This window comes from Aulonocara sp. 'chitande type north' Nkhata Bay, linkage group LG17 (genome assembly GCF_057382095.1).
Source record: "Aulonocara sp. 'chitande type north' Nkhata Bay isolate Kocher_YH1m ecotype deep benthic linkage group LG17, A_spYH_male_GT1.1, whole genome shotgun sequence".
NCBI lineage: Eukaryota > Metazoa > Chordata > Actinopteri > Cichliformes > Cichlidae > Aulonocara > Aulonocara sp. 'chitande type north' Nkhata Bay.
Genome location: NC_141360.1, coordinates 23,327,929 through 23,346,410, shown reverse-complemented (window position 1 = coordinate 23,346,410; position 18,482 = coordinate 23,327,929). Strand labels below are relative to the sequence as shown.

Below are 18,482 nucleotides of genomic sequence, written 5' to 3'. Positions count from 1 at the left end.
GATTCAAAGTGCTTTACAGAGAGATTAGAAACAAAAACAAATAAAAAAGCATGATTTAAAATGGATTAAAACAAGCAAACAAACAAACAAAACAGTATATAAAATCAAAAATCAAGACCGATAAAATCAGAACTGTAGATAAAATCAGTAGTTAAAATGTAAGTTTTGAAATTTAAGCTTAGGTGCGGATTTGGTGCTTTATTTAAATGCAGCTGAGAATAAGTGAGTCTTATATATATATATAAGTATATAAGCTAATGGTAATCTGAAACTGAATGAGTATTGAGTATGAAGGAGACTATCTTTTACTAAATGGCTGAGAATTTGTGAAACAGTATTTTAAAAATATTCCTTTAAAGGTTCCAGAGTATTGATAGCAAGGCTGTGCGATTTGCAGCACACGGCGATTAAAATATCTTGTAAAAAGTGTGCCTTTGATGCCTGAGCTCCACAAATGTAATCTTTTGATGGTTTATTATTTCTTTTTTTTTTTTTTTAAACATATAACGGAAAATAACAGAAAACTAAATGGTCCATTTTCACAATGTTTGAAGCATAATTTTTCCTCTAATTCTGGAATGAGTCATAGAAAAACTGAATATATTTTGAGTTTAGGGCTGTTTTTTTTTTTTTTTAGAGAGCATTTAAAACCCTATATCAGCTTGAATGTGCACGTGCAGGTGAAGGTGGCTTGAGATGTGTTGACAAATAGCAAATGAATAATGGAAGCAAGATTTAGAGGGGATGAGACAAAGAGAGTAAGGTATACATGAAGGAGGGGGGAAGTCTAGGAGGTGACAGGGTCAGTCACCCCTTTACACCACCGCCATTGTGCTGATTTTTATATCAGCTGTGCACCCTGGAGATTTCTCCCTCAACCTCCATCCATCACACCCTACTGCCTGGGCATACTGTCAGCCTCACCAGCGCACATAATTGTGAGTACACAGATACAGCCATACATCAATGCATGGGCCAGAAATCCAAGGGCTCCACACGACGGCTGCTGGAAGAAAAGGAACATCTTATATGCCATCATGCACTGAAGGTGTGACACGAATACACAAAAGTCATTTTTTCTGGCTGAATAAATACAAAAAAAAAAAAAAAAATGGCCTCAGTAGCCTGGATAACTTTCAAACCAGTTTCTTTTGCCGTCTGCAGTTTTTGATCTGAAGCCAATTACAGTTCACCTAATAGTGCTCTGCTTTGATTGGATGCCTGAGCTTTCCTAAATGAGTAGGTCTTTTCCTGTTTTCTTGAATGTGCTCTTCCCAGTTGGTGTATACAATATGCCTTTCATTTTATTGATGTGTTTGTGGATCTCAGTCATCTAATTATTTCCCTGCTCTGTGTCTCTCGCGCTTGTCTCGTTTGCAGAAGGCATCTCTTTGATTACCAGCTGCTTGCTGGAGATAATACCCCTGAGTTGAACCAAATTGTTGCTCTTTGGTTAGCCTGTACCTAAATATTTTAGGGGCTAGGGCTTTGAAATTGTCACAAAGGGACAAAGCTGGGGTTTTAAATGATGGAACATGAATAAAGATTGTTATGTTTGCAGCTTTCATCTAAGCACCTCATGTCGACCGCTGGCCAGCCAAGAGGAAAGGAAAAAATGACCATCATAAATATGGTCTTGATTTTCTAACCAGGCAAAACAACAAAGTTACTGCGAGAACATTAGCTGCATTGATCCCGTCTGGTCGATGGAATAAAGCAGGCGGTGACCTTTCCCACATTTGGAGGCATAAAATTCCTTGTTGAAAGTCTCAGAGGGCCCGGGCTGAAAGCATTAACACAAATTACCAGCCGCCATTAAAGGCTTGCGTCGATTCCATCGCGCGCCATCATTACCAAACGGCTGATAAAATGCTGGAAAGCCACTGTCGTGTGCTCTGGCATGCCTTGTGTGCGGTTGCACGCACACACAAACACACACACACACTCACACACGGGAACATTTGCAGACACAAACACACACTTGGCCCTGGAGACTACTGCAGTGCCTATTACAAACACTCTGATTTACAGCTGAGCTGCCCGTAGCCAGGACCATCAAGCTACCAGCACACCAACCTGCCGTGACAGTGCAACTAATTGAGCCCAGATATATCTGTCCCCCCGACCGAGCCTTGAAAGGGTGATAACACGCCTACCTGCCCAACATGGCCAGAACATATTTTACAACATAAGAAAAACCACACGGACTAATGCTTGTAAATGTAAACATCAACACAAATCAGTACAACTGCGAGTAAACACGTCAATAATTCAGATTAACAAAGATTTTTTTTTGCCTTTGTTCCTTTTTAATTTATTATTTAACGCACAGTAAAAAAATTATTTTCCTTATAATGAACAACATTAAAACAAATTCAATTAAAAGACTAGCTCTGCTATTAATATGATACATTTAACCCTTGATATGGTCAATCACAATCTTAACTTCATTAACAACAAAGAACATCTGCGTGTGCTCTCAAACTTTTTGTCGTGCAAAAATTCAGAAGCGCTGTCCACTAGCATAACTAATTAATCTTTTAATAATAAAATATTCAGTATAGTAGACACTTGTCAGCATCACATATCCACCTACACACAGATCACCCGCCCACGTTTGCTGTGCCTACACTGTAAAACCCAATAAGTTAATTTTACTCAAAACTTTTGGTGAAACTGATTACATAAAATATTTTAAGTAACTAAAACTTAAAAATAAAAGTTAAATAAACACACTTTATTTATTAGCTTTAGATAAATATTTTTAAGTACCATTGATAAATGTTTTTATGTTATATCCACATTTTTGGTTTAGTACTCTCTACTTGATATTTTGAGTTTCAAGTACAAATCTAGCTCAAGTAACTTTAAGGAATTAATTTTTAGTTTCAAAATGTTAACCATTTTAAGCTAATACAACTCAAAAATTTTAAATACAAATGCTTGTAATATCCAAATCTACTGTTTTGAATTTGATTTAAAAAAAAAAAAAAAAAAAAAAAAGGTGCCCAAAATAATTACACTTGTAAAAACATAAGACAGAAAATATAAATTCAAGTTACAGATTTATTGAGTTACTTTGACACAAAAAGCCCAAAGACATAAATCCACCACATTTTATAGGGAATAATGTCAGAAATTTTGGCACAAGGTTACAATATTAGAAATAAAGAATTTCACAACATGTTTTAAGAGTATTCAAATTTGATTAACACATGAGTATGGCCTTTTTATTAAAAAAACAAACAAAAGGAAAAGAAAATCCTGCATTATTAGGTGGGAAAACCGAATGAAAGTAATAGTATAGTGCAGCTAATACACTGAAATATAATTGGTAACCTTTTTAATATGCCAGTACTGTGGTTATGCAAAATGCACATTTGTAGAGTGCAATCACAGTCTCAACAACAAAGCAATAAAATTTTAAATAGAAAAATACTTCTTTAGAGACATAAACAAAGTGTTATAAACCTCCTTAGCGCCTTATGTCAGTTATGAGTAGTTCAGGAGGAACGTTCCTTAAGTGACATTCAAGATCCCACCTAGAAGCCAGAAATGAGATTGTCCTTCATTTTCTCTATAGATTTACAGTTATCTGACTAAAAACACAATCAAAATCAACTAAAACACAAGTGATGATGGGGGGAAAAAAATAAATAAAAATAATAAAATCACCCCTTTTACTTTGGATGTGGCTTTTAGATAATGAAGTATGAAACAGAGTCTGCAAAGATTTCTTTATTCTATTCTCTCTTTTTATAAAAAACTTATCCAGACTTGGAAACATGATAAACTGAATTACTTGCTTTAACAGGCACTTGAGGGCTGTGTAGGAATCCTGGACATTATTCTGCTGCCAAAAGATAATTTTTAAGACTCAGCACTTTGGGCTTCAACTTCCCACCCTTCAGACCCATCAAAACTTTCTGAATAAAGTCAAAAATGTTGGCCAAACATTTTGGGCAGCTTAGGTGCAGGACGTCAGTCAGTCCAAATATTACTAGAAATGCATCAGCCAGGGTGGTGAAAACAATGATCATGTTACCCTCGACCAAAACTGCAGTCTTCTCAGGGCAGAAGAATGTTGCATCGCTGGAATTGGCTCTGATCAGGAGGAGTCCAAGTGGCACTTCACTAATATCTGGTCTATCAGAATGCATCATCTACAGAAAACAAAATTACTACATGTTAGTGCATTCCTATTTCTCTTAGTTTCATCTATACAAGTCACATTTCTGGATTATTACTAGCTCAGAAATCAATTGTTTGAACAACAAAAAAGCCACAACACACCAAGATTTGAGAAAACAAACTGACAAAAATAGTACTTTTAGTAAAGCAAAGTCATACCTCTTCGTAGCAATAACAACAGAAAGTCAATAGGAGTTATATATTTTTTTCATTTGTACAGTGATGTATGGTTGGGCTAGGAACATTATAGAAGGTCTACGCACATTAAAAACATGTAGTGTTTCCATTATGTGACATGGACACTGTTGTAGACAGATCCAAGCATGGAGATGTTTCTCAAACTCTCAAAGTGTCATAATGTTTTGAGAAATCTAAACAAGGATGCTACTAAGATATTGTTCACAACTTTGTCCAAAACTTACATCCCATGTTTTGATGAAGGTAGAGAGGTGTCTTCGTACAAATAGGCAGAGAGGGCATGAAGCACACCAGCACTTTGGGCATGGATATCAGCTTGTTCCTACATCACAAGAAAATTTTTATTTTAAATTATTGGCTAACCTAGTCAAGAATGGTAATTAAAATTGAAAAATTGATCAAATCAAATGAAGCTCAAAAAACAAGACAAAAACTCACTAACCTGGAGATTATAGCTTCTGAAGAGCTGAGACAGGACATCAGACACGTTCCCTGTGCAAACAGCTTTCTTTCTGAATAAGCTCTGGAGCCGGGGAGCATGTTGGTCCAGCACAGCATAAAAGTGGTTCTTCAGGTGGAGGTTTGTAATCCTGTGGAATTCTGCACAGATCTGAACACACAGGATACATTTGTGTTTACAAGTTTCAATTAGTCTATAAATCTTTGCAAAATACATCAAAATCCTTACACTCCAAAGGCATAATTTGTTCAGACAGGCCAGATAACAGGGGTTGATATAAAATACATCTTGTTAGATACATCTATATACATTCTTACCTGGGACTGGGATTTCAGAGTAGGCCAGCAATCCAGGATCTGACCTACTGGTAGGTCATCATTGATGATCTCTTTGCATTGCAAGGCCAAAGTTGTGAGCATCAGCTTTGTAATCAGGATTCTTTTCACTTTTCTCGACTTCATCTACAATCTGTAGTCTTAGCTGGTCAAGGTAAACAGCATCTTCACCCCTGAAAATTTACTTCTGCCCTGGCATGGACATAACAGTAAAACACAGAAGACAAGACAGACTACACAGAGAACAGAAAAGACACACAACCAAGGAGACACAGATGAAACATAACCAGCCCAGAACTCAACTAAACCTTAACTAATAACAACAACAATACAAGAACTTCACCTCATTTCAATATAACATAAGAAAGCAAAACTACAAAATAAACTCAAAATGCTGGTTCACAGACCCAGCCCCTGACAGATAAAAAACTAAGTCTTTCACTAATGAACACTGGGCATCAGAATAAAATAAAACGAAAAAATAACTGTTTGGTAAATATATTATTGATGGATTCACCCTTAAGCTAACCTAAAATAGACCAGGCACAACAATTTTACAGTTCAGAAGATTCTACATTTCAACTTGGTATACATAACTATTTGCAATGTAAACCAAGTTCTACCGCGTAATTATGTAATGATTATTCACTGCTTTTGTAAGTATGTCCTGTGCCTACAATTTTGCTGCCCCAGTTTTAATATGTACAACTCCAGAGAACTAAACGTAAGTTTTAAGTTCCACTAGTTAGCAAATGGGCTAGCCAATATCAATATCCACGTATGCGCTAAGTGTGAAGCAGTGCAGCAGTGCATATTGATTCAACAATTTAACCACAAGGCAGTTTATAATCTGCAAATCCAGAAATGCCTTCTAAAGACTTCTTTTAAAATAGTAAGAGATTAGAAAAGTTATTAACACATTATTAGTCCCAGGGACTAATAATGTGTTATACTAAATATGAGCGTATTAGCATAATTCATGCAAACACTTTGGGGCCAAGCCGACATGGATAAAATGACGCATGCATGTAATTCTTAAATGCCTGCTAGAGTTGTACATTTATGACGATAAAAACCCATATTACAACGGAGAACTATAGTTTCAGAAAAAATAAAACTTACCACAAAGCGCTCCTGAAGATGCCGCGAAGGCGGTAAATGCAGCTAGCCAAGTGCAGAGGGTTAGCTGTTCCAGTTCAAAAGTCCGTAACATACCATAGCATGCCCTCCTTTATCCAGCGTCAAAGGCAATGCCGCAAAAAACCCGTTGACAAATGTTTTTATTTCTGTTCGGATATTAACGTTCCACAAGTTTCTTTCGGGGTAATGAGCGGGCATTCGCACTCGAAGCGAGGAATCCAAGATGGTTGCCAGCACTTCATAAAGAAACAGGTGGCGCACGTAGGTACGTACGTAGGCACGTAAGTGACGTCAGTGTTAAAACTCAAATTATTTGAGCGCAATGCTAGAAACTAATCAATATATTCAAGTACTGATAACTTGAAAAAACAAAATTGTTCAAACTACTCAAAAAAATAAAGGTGTATGAACTTATAACAGGTTTTTAAGTAGTTGGAACTCATTTCATTTATCAAACTATTACTATTCGGTCTTACAGTGTAGTTGCTAGGCTCTGAGCTTCTAACAGACTCCAAATCAATGTCATTAAATTAGGTCTATTCTGAGTGGATAATAAAGAGTCTGTCACCTTATGTGTGCTTCGATAAAGCTGTAATCTCATTAGAATTACAACACTCTTCCGCGCAAGACTACTGAGTGAGCTGAGAGGAAAGGATGAGTAAAAACCAACACCGCAGGCTAACAAGCTTTACATGAAAGCTGCACTGAGGAAGGATTCTAACAGGGAGGAAATATGTGATCATATCGGACCAAACCTTTTGGTTTGAAACTTCTACATAAAAGTGCATCACATCTGAGCGTGTTTGTTTATATTGTAGATGTCATTTATGGTCACCGGTAGGAAAATATCTTTGACAGAGCCGAAATGCAACTTGTTAACTTGCTTTTAGATGTTTGGTACACTAACAAGCCTAAATGCCTCTTGTTACTGTGTACGATGCAGCAGTGTCTGACACGAGCCAGATGCTGTGAAAATGCTTTACTGACTTACAGGATAAACAACTGATAAATTCTGGCGACTGTGTTCTACGCTGTACTGTCATCAACTGGCTTTCAGTCACGACTGCTGTGTTCAGAAGAATCTTGTTATTTCCATCTGCAGTAATTGTTGTTTAGTGCCATGACTTTGGGTTCCCGTGCATGCACACGAATCAGAGGCGAGGAGCCCACGGACAGAGATAGCTGGAGACCAGATGGGTGTGTAGTCGGTGCATGGTTTATTAAAATAATCAAATTACAGCGTTTACATTTATGTTAGACTACTTTTAATTAACTTTAGCCCACTTACAATGAAAATTAAAAAAAAAATCTTGTTCATGACCTGTGCAGTATGTTAACACTATTGGAAGTAAAAATAACTTGAACTCCAATTTTGAAAACACAACTATCTTTGTTTACTTTTTTTATATATATAAAGCTCTGCCTCGTATTATGAGTATGAGTCTGTGGTCTGGGAGAGAGTCCTGTAACTCTCTGTCTGCAAAATACAGTAAATAATGACCAATGTTGGGCAATTAATTATATAGTTACTTCTTCAAAAAAGTAACTGAGTTATGCAAACAACAAAGTTTTTTGCAGCTGTTTACCTAAAAATGCAGCCAAGGCATTTTTTTAAACAAACATTTCAAACTATTTACAGAACAATCAGCTGTTCTGCATCAAATTTGATGCCACACAAATTATTTGTGCCACTCCAAAAATAATTTTCTGTCCACTATGAGATAAAGGAGAACAGTCTGATACCTGCAGGTGTGACAACAGGAGATCTATCACTCCTGTAACACCTGTAACATTCAGTAGTCGCCTCATTGTTCTGACACACACAACAAAACTATTGACACACTACACACTAACTACACAAGATTTGCGCTAAACGTCGCAAATGTCTCACATCTCAAAACACCGCCGTCACTCCTAAAACATCCCCCCTCCTAAACATCTAAATGCCATGTTGCCATATCATTTTTTGATTGGTCGACATGGTACATTTTTCCACCAATAGGAAAGGGTGGGGGTTTTTTTGTTTTGTTTTTGCTCACAGGTGGAGTGTGCTTTCGAGCGTTTTCCTTATAAAACGCCATTTTTACCATTTCTTCCCGCAGTAAATATAAACAACGATAGTATTCAGGAAGAAAACCAAACATTGCAAATATTTTTATCAGAACTCTGGTTTTATGTGGCCTATCAACACAAAAAACTGGTATAAAGTCCACACTTTTCCGTCAATTGTTCCTCTGTTCTGCTCACATCTCCAATGGTTGTACACGTTGTCATTACGTGGCTTCACTCCACATCAGCCATGCTGCTTTGCTAGCTAAAACACCGGTGTCGGCACATAAGGACGCTGTCATAGCCTGTCAACGACGTTGATTAGCTGCGTATATATGAATGTGAATCGCATTACTGGCTGGGCTATGGGATAAGGTGGCATCGTTCTAATCCCATACGGGAGCAGCCAGTCACTTACTGACTCACACTGCAAAGCAGAATTGTTAAAGTTTTAATTTCAATTCAGGTTAGATTTTTTTTCTGTGCGCAATGCAGATTTTCTGTGCGCAGAGACCGTGCCAGCAGTGCGCAACAGCTTAGAGGGAACATTAGTCTATGCTAAAATGATGAAGAGGAGAGTCCACCTCTTAGTGGATCCTCAATTTGAGGAAAAACAGTGCAGTTTTTGACCTGGTCTTGGAACACTGGACCAGCTCTTTATCCACTCGAGGGCTTCTGGTAGTTTCCCCAAACATTACGTGTGTTTTCTAGACTTGAAGCGGGTGCTTCAGAATTACAGAGCACTGGGTATGTTGTTGCAGGTTCTCCACTTCGTACAAAACTGTAGTGAGAGGGTGGTTTGCATAGATGGATGCACCAGAACTGAAAGCTCTTAATATGAAGGTACTCCAGCCAAGACATGATTTTTTTTTAAATTAACAAATAAGGTACTCAGAAGTCACAACTGTATAACTCTACTGTAGATACATACACTAGTATTATTATTTATCACTGAAAAATAGTTGTTTTTTTCATTTTGATAGAAAAATATGATATTATTGGCTGCTTTTTTACATCTTGAGTATTCACAATCCAACATCTCCATCACCTTAAGATTGGAGAGAAGGAGCTCCGTCAGCCAACAGCTCAGTGTCATGTTGCATAATTTCTGGGCAGTGAAGTCCACAGGCTTTGAAAAATGAAAAGTATTACATCACATTGCTGCCGGGGCCCAACAGAGCTGCCTTATATGGCTTTAAACGGATATTCAGTGTGCTCACACTATGGTCTGCCTTGATCTTGATGACTTATGCATAGTGATGATATTCCCACTGTAAATAAATCCTCTCTTTCATCATTTCAGCCAAGCTATTATAGGACATAATCTGAACTCAGTGGATTTTATTTTAATGTTGTGATTTCATGAGAAGTGAAATACCTAGAGAAATGTCCAGGCCAAGCCAATGAATGCTTAATATGATTCTGTGTGAGTGCATACATACATTTTTTCTGTGAACTCATGTTTATGTGTGCCGTTGTGCAGTCCCCTGCTGTTCTCTAACCTTCACGGAGCCCTAGGAGAGGTCAGAATGTCCACTCCTCTTTGCCTCCCACCTCTCACTCACATAATACGACCAACGTGGTTTTCATTTGCTCACCATGACAGGTGGATGACAGGTTAGCCGCAGGTGAAGTTACATAAAATTACTAGGGAAAATAAGTGTATAAAACATGTTTTTCCAGCTTCGCGCAATATCCCGGACCATTCATTATTCACAAAGGAACAGACCCATCTGCTGCTGTTCTCCAGGAGAGAGAAGGATTAGACAACAGTTGGACAGGCTGGCGATGGGACACAATGAAGAGATTAGAGTCCATTCAAGATGGAGTACTGCCTTGGAATGCTTTAGTACACCTGCTGTCTCTTTAAAACGGTTGTTAACAGGTAAAGGTATGCGCACAAATTCTGAGGGTGAAGAAGGATTAACAAAAAAAAAAAAGAAGCTGTGACGTCATATATTTTCAACAGTCCAGATTAAGTGCAGAAAGAAGGTTTACAATTATGTACAGCTAAGGAACCAAACCATTTAATATTCAGGTTTGCAAACACAAGTTATATATGATTACTGGCAGGAGTTTGTTTTTTGACAGATAAATTCAGGTTTTCATCTAATTTATTTCATAAATCTTTGGATTTCTGCTTATCTATTACTGTATAACAATAATATAGAATCTTTTCTATCCATTGAAATCTACAAGAGGTGTAATAGATAGATGTCGTCCCAGAAAGAGCCAATTGTCTGCTAAACTGAGTGCTCAGATGAGGTGTAGGACAAATTCAACTATCGTTTGCCATGCATATCTATTACTGTAGTAAAAATGTAAATAAGTGTTACAAACCTGCAGTTGAAATTGCAGATTTGACTCTTTTGCCATTTATTTAGATGGAGGCTCTGTCTTTCTTTAAGCCAACCTTATTCTTTGAACAGCAGGTGGATGGTATGGCATCACAGCAGCTCCATCTTTATTTATGAAGCACTTTAAGACAACCACAGCTGACATAAAGTGCTGTGCATTGGAGCTAAATAATAAAAATATGTACAATATAAATAAAATAGATTAAAAAGGTCAAATAACTAAAAGAAGAACCAAAAGAAAAACAAAGTCTCACTGGGAATACAAATGGATTTGAAGATATGTTTTAAAAGTGGACAGTGAAGGGTACTTTCAAACGTGCAAGGGCAATTATTCCATAATTTAGGAGCAATGACAGAGAAGGCCCTGTCCGATCTGAGCTTCCTCCTGGATCTCAGTTCTTCCATGAGCAGGTGGTCAGCTGACCTGAGAGACCAACAAGGTTTGTAGGGGTGAAGAAGCTCAGAGAGGTACTGCGGGGCACGGCCTTGAAAACCTGCTGGTCACAGCTGTAACTGTGAAATGACTGAATCTGGAATATCACTGACATCACACAAAACAAAGGGCGCGGTGGCTTAGTTGGTTAAAGCGCCTGTCTAGTAAACAGGAGATACTGGGTTCAAATCCCAGCAGTGCCTTGGTGGTGATGGGGAGTTTTCTTCTGATTTCAGGGGAAAAAAACTGAGTCTTCCCATCCTCCCCAACAGGATTCAGAGAACTGATACTCCATGGATGTCTTTACTTTTTAAACCCTAGAGATGGTTGTGGCAGAAAATCCCAGTAGTTTCTGGAATACTTTAACTAACCTAGTTGTCACCAACAACCGTACCACATTCATATTACCTTTCTCAATCCTGATGCTTGGTTTAAAATACAGCAGGTTTTCTTGATTACGTCTACTTGCCTAAAAACATTTAGTTGCTGCTCTTTGATTGGCTGATTAGATATTTATATTGACGATTAGTTAAAAAGCTGGACCAGTTAGTGTAAGTGCCCAAACAAAACTCTAATCGGTCCACTTAAACAGCATTAAGTTAACCGACGATCATTATTATGGCGACTTTCTGAGTGCAATTTATTTTATAAATTCTGAATGTCTGAAGGTCAGGAACACCGAAGCAGATTTTCTCTTGGTGATTGGATTTACAAAATGATTTTATATGTGACCCTTAAAGCTTGAAAAATTTGTAAAAGCCCTTTGAACTGGTTATTTTGTCCTATTAATCCAACCCTACTCATTTTTAAATTATATTAAAACATTTCTGTCTGCACAAGTTGGAACTTGCAAGCTTAACTAACACAATGATATGATTTATGTGATATATTGCTCAAAGATTGCGTAGGTGCACCATATTTCAACACAGCCTCAGTGTGGCAGCTTTTCACATTGCCTTCCCCATAAATTCTGTTGCCTCATTGGTTGCAGATAAAGCTTTACTGCAGAAGACAAACATGGTACAAATGATTTGCATTTCCACCAGCGTATCTAGCGCCAATAATTCCACCATTTGCAGAATAGCTTTAGCTTCACTATTAAACAAAAAAGAACAGGAACTGTACAGGAATCTATTTTTTGTCTATATTAGATCCTGTCATATTCATTGAGAGGTATGCTGTTGAGTTGAGGCTGGCAGCGTTCGACGTGTAAGATTTTTCTAAAGGTAAATGGAGATATTTCTGAATATTTGCAAGGTCAGGAATTACTATTGTTGAAATGCTTCAGCCTAAAATCTTTGATGGAGCTGTAGTGAGAGTTTACCGGATTTCAGGACAAGCCATTCAGAGAAAAAGCTTTAACAACACCACCTTTTAATAACGACACTATCACGGTATGATGGTGTCATTGTTGTAACAACAATATGGGAAATCTGGATTTGTTTTGTATTGGTATGCTTGGAGAAAAGAGACAGTGAGTGGTTTCACTGTCAGTCTGGCCTTCAACAATGCTTCTCTGTTTCACACAGACTTCAACCTGTGACTCTTGGAAATGATTTTAGGCCAGCTGTCAGCACAGGCACCAGACATCACGCACACACATTCACACACAATGAGCTGACACTCACCCATGCAAGGCAGAAGACATAGAGACGGACATGGGTGGGGAGGAGGGGGGGTAACCACAGTGGACTGTTTTTTGAACAAAGCTTCGTGCTCAGCGCTTCTGCCTTCATCTAGTGTCCCAATCCTCCTTCTCTTTGAGTGGGCATGTGCTGTCCAGCCTTCGTCCTGGATGCCTGCCTTTGGTGGAGAGGAATGATGGGAAATGGAGGAGGTTCCAGAATTTGCACAATGCTCATGTGGAGCAGGTTCTGAGATAATCGGACAGCGGGAAGTTGGGGCCGGTTCAGTGCTCTGGACAACAGATACGAAAGAGACACGATTTGTGTATTTGTGTAGGTGGGTGTGTGTGTGTGTGTGTGTGTGTGCTCATGAGAATGTTTTTGAAGAGTTGGCATCAGGGCTGCGAGTCGGTTGCCAGACTCCCTCCATATGTCCATCCCAGTCTGTCTGGGCTCACTAACATCTAACGGGCTAAAAGGCATTACTGGCTATTTAACCAGCCGTTACAGAAAGGATCAGAGGAATAGATGGAATAGAAGTGACAGCACTTGAATGAGGCTGCCTGTCCTTAAGGAACAGAGTGGCACTAAGAGGAAGTGATCCTGATGTATGCTTGGCCTGGTACATCCTGTAATATTCAGTGTGCAACCTTTGCAGTGCAACTATTTTGTGGTCTTGGAATGTGCTAGTGTGCATATACACATACTGTAGGCACAAGATGAGAGATAAGTTCCACTCTCGGGAGTGTAACTGAAGTTAACATAGAATGATGGATGTTTGAGTTCCCTAAAATAATGTGAATGTGTGATCTCCTCCAGCCGATTTTGGAGGCCTTTTGAAACCACAGTTTTGCAGTTGGATTCTCTGATATGCAAAGAAACATCAGATATTTTGAAACAGTCCAAATCAGGTGAATGGTTTCACAGATGGTAAAGTTTGAATGACATACATTTTCATTCAGCTTCAGTGGGATATTCCCCAGGTATGACACCATGTACCAAATCCACACTGCCTCTTTTATTTCGTTTTTTTTTTTTTTTTTTTTTTTAGAAAGAACGAGCTTCTGCTAATATTATACTCAGAGTTTGTGATGATGTTCTCTCATTTTCCCAATATGATTTTTTTTGAAATACTCATATTTATCTACGGTACCCAAAGATTGTTTCAGAAGCAGAGCAAGACATTTTTAATTCAATTTATGCACCCTCAGGAGAGGATATGTGCTGGATATGATTACAACAAATAACTGAAAAGATTGAAGTTCCTGATATCAACACTGGATGTAGATGTGTCGTCAAGGTGGATGAGGAATTCAAGTGACTTTTAATCACACTCTCCTATTAAAGAAATGAGTCAGCAGAACATGTTTTATTAACTTTGACAGAAGCTATCTAGGTAATCGAACTCATGCACTGACTTGCTTTTGTACTGTGCTGTGATTTCTTCAAATAAATGCTGTTATATCAGCTGAATGACGTGACTGAACATCACTGAGATGATTATTGAATGAAATTTATATCTTAGAAATACCTTGAAAAAGGTGAAAATGCATTTTTTTAGGACCAATTGTTTGGAAACTCAAGCATCCATTATTCTATGTGAACTTTGCTACACTCCACAGAGTCTACATTCATGGAGCTACAGTTCACCCTAAAAATTTTGAAGGGCCTAGCTCAAACAGAAAAACAATAACAACACCAGCAAAACAAGAACTGGGAACGCAAGTTTGAACTTATTCTGGATTTTCTCTAATTTGGTTAAAAATATATATACAGATTGAAAAATATCGATAAACTCACTAAAACCTTTTAATAAGTGGTGCTACAATTTCTACATTGTCTTTTAACCTGACAAGGCCAAGGCCTATTAACTCCTCATTAGTGATTGTGACTGACTACAACTGGTAGTTTCTCTTTGCCAGCATAAAAATGACTTGTTTGACAGCAAGAATTGGGTTGACCAACACTCAGAAAAATGGGAACGTGTAAGGAACTGACTTCTAAGAAAGACGATTTTATAATTACACAAGTTGGAAAGCTCTCTTGTAGCCATCTCGAAACAACTGCTGATTCCAAGATCAAGTTCAAGATTAGTTTGTTCATGGTCCTTCAGTCCTCCTGTGGTGGCTCGCCATTGTCTTTCTCTATCTTTCCTCTCCTCTGTCTGTTTGTGTTTGTGTGTGAATTAAATCCATCCGTGTCTTTCAGGGAAAGGACTCCTCTTGGGTTCCCACTGTGGAACTGCCTGTTTGTCTAGAACATGGGACTTCAATAACAAAAATATTTTTGCCTGACCCATCGTTTCCTTTTTGTGCTTACACTAAATCTTTTAAACTTTTAGTCTTATCCTGAGTCCTGAGTCTTGCTTTTTAGTTCAATCAGCCTAAGTGGCCCTGAAAATGTCAAACAATTGTATATAAGTAGAGTACAAGTTATTCCAATAGGTCGCCAATTTGACCCAAACTGTCACCCATGGATGAGAGAAAATTGGTTAGGATGTTCAGGAACAAACAAGAACTGTAAACTGCTGAGTGTATTACTGTAGGTTCTTTATCTTATAATATTGAGGCAACTCTTGTTGTGATTTGGTGCTACATGAATAAAACTGAATTGCTAGAACACTGATGTCACTGTCCACAGTGAAGAAAGTTTTACATCACCGTGGACTCAGAGGGTGTTGATCGAAAGGAGAAGCGCTTGCTCCAAAATCAGCACCCTCAAGCTGAACTGAAGTTTGAAGCTGTCCATGTGCATAAGCCAAATGCCTTCTGGGGAAAGGTTTTGAGGTCAGACGAGAGAAATCACCACAATGATAAGAACACTGTACCAACTGTCAAACACGGTGGTGGTACCATCATGCTCTAAAGATGTTTTTGTTGCCACTCTATTGCTAGTTATGCATGAATGGCTATACCTAAGTAGCAAAACAAATCCAGTTTTTCTTTGATTTTCCAACTGTCCAACTAGAATGTGCTCGACTTTGGATTAATTCTGTTTCCAGCTGGCCATTTCATCATTGGTTTCATTTGCCCAAGCTGAAACGCTACATCCTTTAAAACTATTAACTATATGCCTGCAAACAGCATAAATGTAGGGAACACGCCCTACTACAGTCACCGGAGAATGGTTGAAAAGCTCCCAATTAACATCAAGCTGTAGCTAGTGCCAGAGGTGTGGACTCGAGTCACATGACTTGGACTCGAGTCAGACTCGAGTCATTAATTTTATGACTTTAGACTTGACTTGAAAAAATGTTCTAAGACTTGTGACTTGACTTGGACTTTGACACCAATGACTTGGGACTTGAATTGGACTTGAACCGGTTTACTTGAAAAGACTTGATATTTTACCCCAAATATAAAATTTAACATACATATTATATAGAGATTGAAAATGTGATGTCATTCTGGGGTAGAACTGCAAAGGATTCTGGGAACTCGTGGCAAGCGGTACTAGCGCACGCAGGCTTTCAATTAAAACCAGTTATACAGCGATAAAAAGAAACACAAAAATGTCAAGAAGCCGTTAACTGCAATAGCCGGTCGCATGACAGCCACGGGAAGCCGACGGGTAAAGAGATCGGTTGTTATCGGATTACGTCGTTGAAGAGAAATTGTTCGAGCCATGTTTCCGAAGTAACAAAGACTCGACGGATGGCCTGGATTGCAGCCATTCAAAGATCAAATATAACGTCCCAGAACACTCCAGCTCACATGTTAGTCTGCTCCAAGCATTTACACGAAGGTCAGTCTGCTGTTGTAGTTATTACGTCATTTTCATAACATAATTGGTGATATAGGTTACAAGCAAGTCTGGCGCTGAACAGAAATGGTCGCGCTATGCTCCTTTATTTATTGTGTTTATTGTGCATAAATAGTGAATTATCCTGACACAATATTGCGTTTCGCTTCTGTTATTATGGTACACTGACAAAAACACATACTTTTATTCACAGGATAAAACAGTTGTTTTGTATCACTAATTGCCCAGTACGATTACAGCATACAGTATTATTGTCACTGCTACATTTCTGTGATGGGTACCAGAAATTATTTCCACTGCTAATTAATTATCGTTGAGCTCAAAGGTCCTATTAATAAACGGTTAAGGAATGTGTATTTATGACGACAATTTGTGAGACTGGTAAACTTATGATACGTACGATGGTCTTTCGTTCTACACGGTGCATTTCAAGGTCCTGCACCCATCCGTCGGTAAACTGTACCTGGGCTTGTTGCAGTGACCTGAAGTTACTAAACTTCATGAGTGTATGCACTCACTCCAAGAACCGTATGATTATAAATATGCATATAAATATGCTACGATGAGATAGCCGACTTCATCTAACTAGCAAATGTTGTCCAGGCTACGTTGGTGATGCAGTTTTTTTTTAATGTGTATGATATTTTTGTCATGCGATTTTAAAGCCGGTCCTACAAGCGCATCCAAGAATAACATGCAGCTTATCTCAGAACTGTCGGTGAAAATTATTCTTGGAGCTAGGTTTAATTGAGCTGCATTTTAAAGAGGTGCAATTTCACAATTTGTGTATATTTTCTAAGTTCACTATTTTGTCATGTGTTGAGAAAAACACAGATTTAAAAATTACATGGTCTAATATTTACATTTAGCATATAACTGCAACATTATTTTTTCGTTTTGTTTTTTTTAAAGACTCGAAAGGACTTGAAATTCAAAGTTTCAGACTTGTGACTTGACTCGTACTTTTACACCAGTGACTTGAGACTCGACTCTGACTTGCCTGACATTACTTGAGACTTGACTTGAGACTTGAGGATAAAGACTTGAGACTTACTTGAGACTTGCAAAACAATGACTTGGTCCCACCTCTGGCTAGTGCTATACCCTGATATGCTTAAGTGCAGCCTCACAAAACTGTTGGTAAAGCTAAGACTCTTGTTTAATTATGTACAATTAGGTTTTACTGAAAGTAGATTGTTTAAAATCACAGATCTCTTGTTACTGAAACACTTTTTTGTCCCATGGTACCATTCCATAATATAGTGTGTGAATAAAGATGTAACTATAAAGATGAAATAAGATAAAGATAAGTTTACAAAGAAAAGATGATAAGGAGCTAGGATAAACATTGGTTAGAGATAAAATAAAATGTGATAAAGGTAACAGTAATAATAAGGTAAGAAAAAAAAACAGATTATATGTAACCGAATATTATTTTAACTCATACACTTGGCTCATTGAAGCTGCCAAATTTAATATAGAGACATATGCAGATGGCAGTTCAGCAAGTTAAGTATACTTTGCAGAAATGCAGAGAGAAACAAACTCCTCCACAAAAACACACACTAAGTACTGTGCCTGCTCATATGGGGCTGTAACTTGATCTTTCTGACAGCTGCAGAGAAGTGCCGGAGGACTTATTATTACATTTAGCCCTTTGGAGGAAAAGAACATTAGTTTTAGGTTGCAACTCTCTTGTCTCTTGCTCTCGGTACACAGCTGCAGTTGGTTTCTAAGTGGCATTTTGGGATCCCCAGGGTACTTGAAATGGTTCCTGGGAGGCCCTAAAGAAACAATATTCACTATAATTTAATTGAGTGGAACTGACCCCAGTTAAAGAATGCATATGAGTGAGAAATCACAGTTTTCATCCCTCGGTATACAGTGCAGTGTAGTTTGAAACCTAATACTAAATCAACAAATATCCTCCCA

General features: G+C 38.1%; 1 non-coding gene across 1 annotated transcript; it reads left to right on the top strand.

Annotated features, from left to right (window-relative positions):
* The first annotated feature begins 11,292 nt into the window (after positions 1-11,292).
* Positions 11,293-11,366, top strand: trnat-agu (transfer RNA threonine (anticodon AGU)). Its single transcript has one exon. It is a non-coding gene; the product is annotated as a tRNA-Thr (tRNA).
* The last annotated feature ends 7,116 nt before the right edge of the window (positions 11,367-18,482 follow it).